At 44.5% G+C, this 9198-nt stretch overlaps 1 pseudogene; it reads right to left on the bottom strand.

The window, feature by feature from the left end:
- Positions 1-1068: 1068 nt before the first annotated feature.
- Positions 1069-8851, bottom strand: LOC145342421 (chymotrypsin-like protease CTRL-1; annotated as a pseudogene).
- Between the last annotated feature and the right edge of the window lie 347 nt (positions 8852-9198).

The following is a 9198-nucleotide window of genomic DNA, read 5'->3' on the forward strand; positions in this document are numbered from 1 at the left end:
CAGGAAAGTAAGATGAAAATCTCATGCAGATCATAAAATGGTACCAGCGATGAAGGACTTAATAATATCAATAGACAGATATTGTTCTGCTTAGAGCAGAGCAGGTTTAATAAAAATGTTGAAAATTACAAGGGGTTTGTCAGAGTACAGAGGAAGAAACTGTTTCCAGAGGCAGGAGGGTTAGGAGTCAGGGAACGCAAATTTATGATAATTGGCAAAAGGACCAGGGATAGATGGAGAGATTCCTATGCAGTGGATTTTTGTGATCTGGAATGTGCTGCACACTAGAAAGATGGAAGGAAATTCCAAAGGGAATTGGACAAAGGGGAAAAAAAGTGGGGCTTTGGGAAAGGGTAACGAATAAGAATAATTTGATAGTTCTATCAAAGAATCAGCAGAGACATAATTGCCAGAATTTTACCACCTCATCTGCCCGAAGCGCGGAATATCCCGCCCGAGGCCAACGGAGAATGCTATTCTGTAAGCCTCACCCGCTCCGATTTTGGGGCGGGCGTGCCAGTAAAATTCCGACAAATAGCCTGAATGGTCTCCTTCTGGGCTGTAAGATTCAATAAAGTGCTCCCGGCAACCTTCAAGCAGAGCTCTTGGAATCCATACTTGTGACTGATAGTCCTAGACACCCATTTTGAATGAGTATAAACTCTACACCATGAGGCAGGAACACTGGCATTAATGTCTAAATGGGGATTTCATTTCAATCTTAGCACTTAAACAGAAAAGTGCTTGAAGTGTAAATTGGGTCAAAACCTAACTTTACAGATTACCACCACTTTTTCCAATCGGTCCTGTTGAAATGTAGATGTTACCAGTCTGAACATTTGTGCTCATTTGTTTTCGGCTCCAGTGTGTGTTCTGATCCTGGTTGGAGCAGTTCAATATTTGGAGTTGATGTTTGTGCAGTCACTTTAAAAAAAATTAAAACAACTGAAGAAAAAAAACAAAAAAAAACAAAAAAGAAATTAAAACAACTGAAGAAAAGGAAAACAGAATGCAGGCACATGGTTTATTAATTTATTAACTCATTATGTCCCAGGGAGGTTAAAGTCATTAGTAATTAATGTATCAATCAATAAATGAGTGCAATTTGGAAACATGGGCATAAACTGCAGGACTGTAAGTATTACAGTTTACCGTTCCCCAATGAACAAAGCCAACCAGGTTCCAGCTGGTATTCCCATAACAAACAAGAGGACCACCAGTGTCACCCTGCAATTTAAAAAACAAGGAAAATCCTATCATTCCTTAGCAAAATGAAATTTGAGTAAACATCACTATAAAACTTACTAGCTGTACTTATCTTCATTTCAAAAGGCATTAGGAACATAAAAACAAGAATAGGCCATTCAGCCCCTTGAGCCTGCTGTGCCATTCAATAAGATATGGCTGATTTGTGACATGACTCCATGTACCTGCCCTTGGGGCCATATCCCTGGATAAAAATGTCTATCCCAAACTTAAACCTAACAATTGAACCAGCATCCACCTCCCCCACTCAGTGTGGAGAAGTGTTTTCTAACATCTCTCCTGAATGACTTGGCCCTAATTTCTAAATTATGACCCCTGCCTCTTGCCATTGCCATTGAAAGTTATATAATGTGCCAAATTTCCATTAGGAAGGGTAAACTAGCATGTTGGCCCAATTAGATTGAATTTTTGTCATTTTTGATTTTTTTTCACCAACAGTAGATTAATTTCCATTGCAAACTATTTAATAATGAATTAAATCATCAGCAGTAAAAAAAACTTACCAGTTAGTGACAAAGTTATTTCAGAAAGAGGAAGATAAGAACAAGCAGCACTGAGACCTGGGTTACCCCATCACTGTGGCTTTTCAGTGATGCTGCAGCCCACACAAAGAAATGCAGGATATTCAGAGAAGATTGTATCATAGGCACAGATAGTTTAGTGTTGGTAATGAAATCTATTCTGGTTTGAAATCCCCACACAGATCAGCTGACATGGACTTGAAATGGAACCAGTGATATCAGTTGAAGGTTATGGAATTCACTAAGCTCATCAGTCTCATAACTCAACTAAATCTCAAAATGCAACTCGAGCCAATGACAAAAGAAGTCACATCTTATTGCACAGAATGATGGAAAAGGCAGTGGCATAGTGGTTAGCACTGCTGCCTCACAGTGCCAGGAACGCGGGTTCGATTGCATCTTGGGTCACTATCTGAGTAGATTCTGCACATTCTCCCCATGTCTGCATGGGTTTCCTCCAGATACTCTGGTTTCCTCCCACAATCCAAAAGATGTGCTGATTACGTGCATCGGCCATGCTAAATTCTTCCTCAGTGTACCCAAACAGATGCCGGAGTGTGGCAACTAGGGGATTTTCACAGTAACTTCATTGCAGTGTGAATGTAAGCCTACGTGTGACACTAATAAATAAACTTTAAACTTAAAAGATCAGCTGAATAGATATTATGCTGCTTATTTAATTTCAGCTACAGCTGTTTATTCCTGATCCACAGTAACAGTGATTTGAAGCTTTATTGTTTATAATCACCCCATCATCATCATTGTGGATCTCATCAGCCTGCTCAGATCTTTATAAACATCTAAAAATTCATAGTGTTTACCTGGCAAGAGAAAGATCCAGAGGCACCAGCACAAATCATTATATCATTGATTTGATTCCCCTAGTACTGGCGACAGTTTTGTGGATCAATAATGGGAATATTGGTCTGCATCAGTTTGGTCACAATGGTTTGGAGGAAATAAGGGAAGTCAAGATTATTAACAAATAGTTAGAAGTAGATCTGTCTGACTGCACTAAGTTACATTAGAGAAGTATTTTATAATAATCCTCCAGGTACAGTCCTTCCCCATCCAGTTGTGATTCACGTTGTGCCTTCTGGAATGTAGACATTGGCAGTAACAAGTCTGATTGGAGAGACATAGTTACTTATACTGGCCGGTGAAGAGCGGCGGAGGAGAGTACAGTCATAGTTTATGTTGCTGGGTTCCAGTAAGAATGAGTTATGACCAACAGCAAAGATATAAAATGTCACTTATTCATTCACCATTCTTCATGAATGGTGTTAAAATAGCTAAGGACGAAGCTGAAAGAGGTTGAGGGTGAGATTCTCCGAATTTACATAAAAACTGGAGTAAATCCCATTGTTCTTTTCAGAGGGATTTTCAAAATGAATTTTCCACACTCTGCACTGCAGAACGCACTAGTGTGAATATCATTAGTAATTAGTGGGCGGGGCCTATTCCTGCTGGAGAGGCCGGTAGAATAGCGCTGAATGGGCCACTGCGCATGAGCTGATCTGAGATTGGCGCGTGCGCAGTAGCCCCGCATTGCCAGCTTCCCAGTAGCGGGACCGCGTGATTACTGGGCAGCACAGCAACCCCGGATGTGTCCAAGCCAGCCCTGACCCCACTCCCACCCACACACACCCCCTGGCCTGTCTCGATCACCCGATCCCAGCCCCACCCACCCCTTGCTGGAGCGAAATCATTAGCATAATTTAGGCACCTCCACACTGGAGCTGATGGCGTCGGAAATCCTGCGGCCGGAGACACGTGGAGGCGGTGGTGCAAACGGGTCACCCGCGACGCGGCCTTCGCTTGAGTCCCCCGGGCTGGGAGAATTGCTCCCTTAGAATAGGTAATAGATTCCATGCCCAATTTATTCAACCAATGCAAAGATATACTCAACAAAACCAACGGCCAAAACAAAACATATGTCAGAGAAAGTAGTGATTGAACAACCCAGTGCTTCGGTCAAACCACACCTTGAGCACTGTGCTCAGTTGTGGCTACCAAAATCAGGGGGAGACAGCATAGAGAAGAGCAATGAGCAAGTAAAATGCTGCCAGTGCTGGAAATCTCACTTAAAAATAAAAAAGAGTCATATGGATTCAAAAGGATGACACTGTTTTTCTCTCCAAAGATGCTGCCAGACCTGCTGAGTTTATCCAGCATTTTCTGCTTTTATTTGTAAAATCCTGGTGTCAGGGGTCTGAATGATGAGAAGAAGCATGGACCAATTTGAACTTTTCAGCCTGGAAAGACACCACTAGGAGGTGATCTTGTAGAGGTAGCCAAGAAAGTAAACAATATAGAAAAGTTTATAATGCTTTGAGGAAGTTGCAGGAGTAAGTCAAGAAAAAAAACCAAGCTAGTAAAACCTCACGGCCAGAATTCTCCAGTCTTGCCCAATCTGCTACTGCTGTCAGCGAGAACGGAGAATTTGAACTTCAGCCAAATCTCTGTTCGCAGCAGCAGAACTGGATAATCCCAGCTGTGGGCAAGTTCAGAGAATTCTGGACTATACTAAAGTTCATAAGATGGAATTCCTTTTCACACAGAGGGTGACTGAAACCTGGAATAGACCTCTGAGTAGTGTGGGAGAGGAGAACACCCTGAAATAATTTAAGGAAAATTAATTGCCACAATAGGGAAGTCTTGGATTGTTGATAAGGTGGGTTGAATGGCCCACCTTATCCATAAATATTTTATATGTATCATAGTTGAGACAGAGATGATGTGAAAGTGAGTTAGGAATTGTGAAATACTTTGAAACTTCAGCTTATTAAGAAAATATGATTTTAAACTATAAATAAACCTGCGCTTCAAAATCAAGGTTCAGCAACTGTGAACCTCACTAAATCTTGAGCCCTCTTTGAAGCCAAAAAATATGTTCTGCACAATAGAATGGGGAGAAAATGGAAAAAATAATCTTAAAATCTCAGTAACATTATTGTCAGAATAATGTGGAATCTGCAGTGAGCAATGTAAATGGCAAAGAGAGGGCTGAATTCCTGCAGATGCATATGGTTAAAAGAGCAAGAAAGTATATTTCAAAAGCTAGATTTAGTTAACATCCTGTCAAGAACATAAGAAATAGGAGCAGGAGTAGGCCATCTGGCCCTTCGAGCCTGCCCCGCCATTCAATAAGATCATGGCTGATCTGTCGTGGCTCAGTTCCACTTTCCGGCCCTCTCCCCATAACCCTTAATCCCCTCTCTTATCAAAAACCCATCAACTCACTTCTTGAAAATATTTAACGAGGCAGCCTCCACCACTTCAATGGGTAGAGAATTCCAGAGATTCACCACCCTTTGAGTGAAGAAGTTCCTCCTCAACTCCGTTCTAAAACGCCCCCCCTTTATCTTGAGGCTGTGCCCCCTAGTCCTACTGTCTTTTTTCAGTGGGAAGAGTCTCTCCACCTCTATCCTATCCATCCCATTCATCATCTTATACGTCTCAATGAGATCTCCCCTCATTCTTCTAAACTCCAACGAGTACAAGCCTAGTTTATTCAGCCTCTCCTCATAGTTCAACCCCCTCAACTCCGGTATCAGCCTAATAAACCTCCTCTGCACTCCCTCCAAGGCCAAAATATCTTTGCGCAGGTGCGGCGCCCAAAACTGCACACAGTACTCCAGCTGCGGCCTCACCAATGCCCTATACAGCTGCAGCAAGACCTCCCTACTTTTATATTCAATCCCCTTCGCTATGAAGGCCAGCATCCCATTCGCCTTCCTGACCACCTGCTGCACCTGCAAGCTGGGTTTTTGCGACTCATGCACAAGGACCCCGAGGTCCCTCTGCACCGTCACCTGCTGCAGTTTTTCGCCCCGTAAGTAATAGTCCTTCCTACCATTCTTCCTACCAAAGTGGACCACCTCACACTTGCCAACATTAAATTCCATTTGCCATTTCCTGGCCCATTCGCCCAGCCTATCTAGATCCTTCTGCAGACTCTCCACACCCTCCGCACAATTTGCCGTTCCCCCAATCTTGGTGTCATCCGCAAATTTCGACACCCTACACTCGGTTCCCTCCTCCAGATCATCTATATAAATGGTAAAAAGCTGAGGCCCCAGCACCGACCCCTGGGGCACTCCACTAGTCACCATCCGCCAATCCGAATAGCACCCGTTGACCCCCACTCTCTGCCTCCTATTTGACAACCAATCCTCTATCCACGCTAACACCCTACCCCCAACTCCATGTCCCCTGACCTTCTGCAATAACCTCTTATGAGGTACTTTGTCAAACGCCTTCTGAAAATCCAGAAAGACCACATCCACCGGCTCTCCTCTATTGACCGCCCTAGACACATCCTCATAGAACTCCAGTAAATTTGTCAGACACGACTTCCCTTTAATGAAACCGTGCTGCGTCTGCTCTATCAAGCAATTGCCTTCAAGATGCCTCGCAATTTCCTCCTTAATGACGGATTCTAACATTTTACCTACCACAGACGTTAAACTAACCGGCCTATAATTCCCTGCCTTTTGCCTGGCACCCTTCTTAAACAACGGCGTAACATTAGCCGTTTTCCAATCTTCCGGCACTTCCCCGGAATCCAGCGACGTCTGGAAAATAACCACCAATGCATCCACTATAACCTCCGCCATTTCTTTCAGAACCCTCGGATGCATTCCATCCGGTCCTGGGGACTTGTCCACAATCAGCCCCTCCAGTCTGTCGAGCACTGCCTCTCTAGTAACAGTAATGTCATTAAGACCTTCCAGTCCTACCACCTTTCCATCGCTAACACCCGGCAAATTATTCACGTCCTCCTCCGTGAAGACAGAAACAAAAAAGTTATTCAAGACCTTAGCCATATCCCCATCCCCTACCACTAGGTCCCCTTTCTCATCCTCTAAAGGACCAACGTTCACCCTAGCCAGCCTCTTCCTTTTTATATATTTATAAAAACTCTTGCTATCCTTTTTTATATTAAGCGCTAGCCCAGCTTCATAGTTTCTCCTACCCTCCTTTATCAACTTCTTTGTCAATCTTTGTTGACATTTAAACCTCTCCCAATCCTCTTCTCGCCCACTACTCTTAGCTACTCTAAATTCCTCCGCTTTTAATTTAACACTTTCCTTCACCTCCTTCGTTATCCACGGCTTATTACCTCTTATCCACGGCTTATTACCTCACTGGTAATAAAGTTGGACGTTACAGCCTTGTGGATGTAAACATTTCTGTGTTATATGATGCAAAGTTAAATATAATGCAAAGCACTTTAGAATGGAATTTGCATTTGGAAATATCTTCATTCAATATACATGCAAATTGGAATGTATCAACAGGTACATACTTGGGAAACACTTTTGATTTGGACTGGTTCTGCTGAGGAATACATGTCAAACTCTCCAAGTACAACATGATGATACCCAGGGCTGTTAAAAAAAAGCATTTGTAATGTTAATGCGTGGTTAGTGTTTTACTTGTCATAAATGTTCTCTGGGCTGAATTGTCACAATTGGGCTGAATTATATGGGCATGGTGGTCCCCACCCCTCCAGTTAAAGAAGTTGGTGGAGCACGGGGTGAGAGTAGCCCAGGAGAAGAACAGCTGCCTCACAGTCATTTATTAGTGAATTGGCAGTTAATAAGTGAAATAATACTCCCTCCAGCACTGAGGGGAATGATGGCCAGTACTGGTACTGCATGCAGGCAATGAGGAGGCAAATTGCATGGTTTAGGGGTCAGCAAGGAGGGTGTGGGTCAAGGTTTAAGACATCACAGGGGAGAGGAATCTGGGTGTGGGAGGGTAACAGCCCACTTAAGAAGAGACCCCCTTCCCTCCACCTGAATTAATTGTCCACTTAAGTTGGGCCCTCTACTGGGTGATCTACCTGACACTACCTCCGTTCTCACTGGTAGCTGTAGCGGAGTGTGTGAGAATGGAGAATTCCAGTAATTATAACAACCACAGGGCAAACTAAACTTAAGGATAGTTTTGTTTAGTGCACTGGTGTCCAGTCAGACTAAACTGGGAGTCTGCAAACATTGTCTTGCACCCAACTTAAGAGACTGAAAGAATCAGAATTGGCTCCAAGAAGTGAATAGTACTCCAGCACAATGTCTCCTGCCAAGCTGCTCGATGTCTTCAGCAACCTAGCAGAAGGAAGGCAGCATAGATACACCTGGTCGTGGCCCGACGGGTCTGTCCGCTCCAGGATCGACCATGTTTGTATCCCGCACGCTCACAGTCAGGTCCATCGATGTCAAGCCGGTGTTCTTTTCTGACCTCTGTCTCCTGCTGGCTGACTGTCAGCTGGAGGAAAACCAGAAAGTGGGCAGGGGGTCCTGGAAGCTACATGTAGAACTGTTGACCCCAGAGAACCTCGAGGAACTCAAGAGGGTTTACCATGGTTGGAGGACCGTGAAACCCTTTTTTGAGTCTCCATCACTCTGGTGGGAAACCATCAAAGGCAGTATCAAGAGGTTCTTCATCTGCAAAGGGGTTCAGAAGGCCAGGGAGAGATGGGGGGTAAATGTCCTGACTCCAGAAAAGTATGCAAGAGCTAATTCAACTGAAGTCAATGGGGGTTGATGTCAGGGAGGATCCCAGGGAGGTGAAGAGCCAGCAAGCCTCGCTCTTTGCCTTGGAGGCCGCTAAGGTCATCTTCCGGTCCAGGGTCCGCTCTGTGGAGCAGGACGAAAAGTGCTCGCGTTTCTTCTTCCAGGAGGTACACAGAGAAACCTCTGTGATCAGCAGCCTGAAGGAAGAAGATGCTCTGTAAGGTCATCGCAGTCTGACATTCTGAGGATCTGCAAATCCTTCTATGCTGGACTGTATGACCTGAAGCCAACAGACAGCACGGTCTCCCAGTCTTTCCTGTTGTCTATCACGCAGGTCTTAGACGACAGCAAGCGGGAGAGAATGGACAGACCAGTATCTCTGGACGAGCTAACAAAAGCTGTTGAGTCCTTTCAGAAGGGTAAAACTCCTGGACGTGACAGCTTACCAGGTGAGTTTTACTTGACGTTGTGGGACTTGATGGGCCCGAACCTCCTGGAAGTGTACGAGAGTCTGCTTCTGGAAGGCAGCATGTCAGAATCCATGAGATAAGGATCATTACCCTCATCTACAAGCAGAAGGGGGAAAGGGAAGAAATTAGAAATTGGCAACCCATTTCACTATTGAATGTGGACTATAAAATTCTGGCCAAGGTCATCGCCAACCAGGTCAAGTCTGTTCTGGAGTCAGTGATCCATCCTGATCAGACCTGTGCTGCACCAGGCAGGAAGATCTCAGCCTCGCGCTACTCAGGGATACGATCAGCTATGTGCAGGTCAGGCGGGTGGATACCTGCCTCATCAGCCTAGACCAGGAAAAGGCATTTGATAGAATATCGCACAGCTACATGATGGATGTGCTCTCCAAAATGGGCTTTGGGGAGAGAATCTGC

The sequence above is a fragment of the Carcharhinus amblyrhynchos genome, chromosome 4, assembly GCF_965287045.1.
Source record: "Carcharhinus amblyrhynchos chromosome 4, sCarAmb.v2.hapA, whole genome shotgun sequence".
Lineage (NCBI taxonomy): Eukaryota > Metazoa > Chordata > Chondrichthyes > Carcharhiniformes > Carcharhinidae > Carcharhinus > Carcharhinus amblyrhynchos.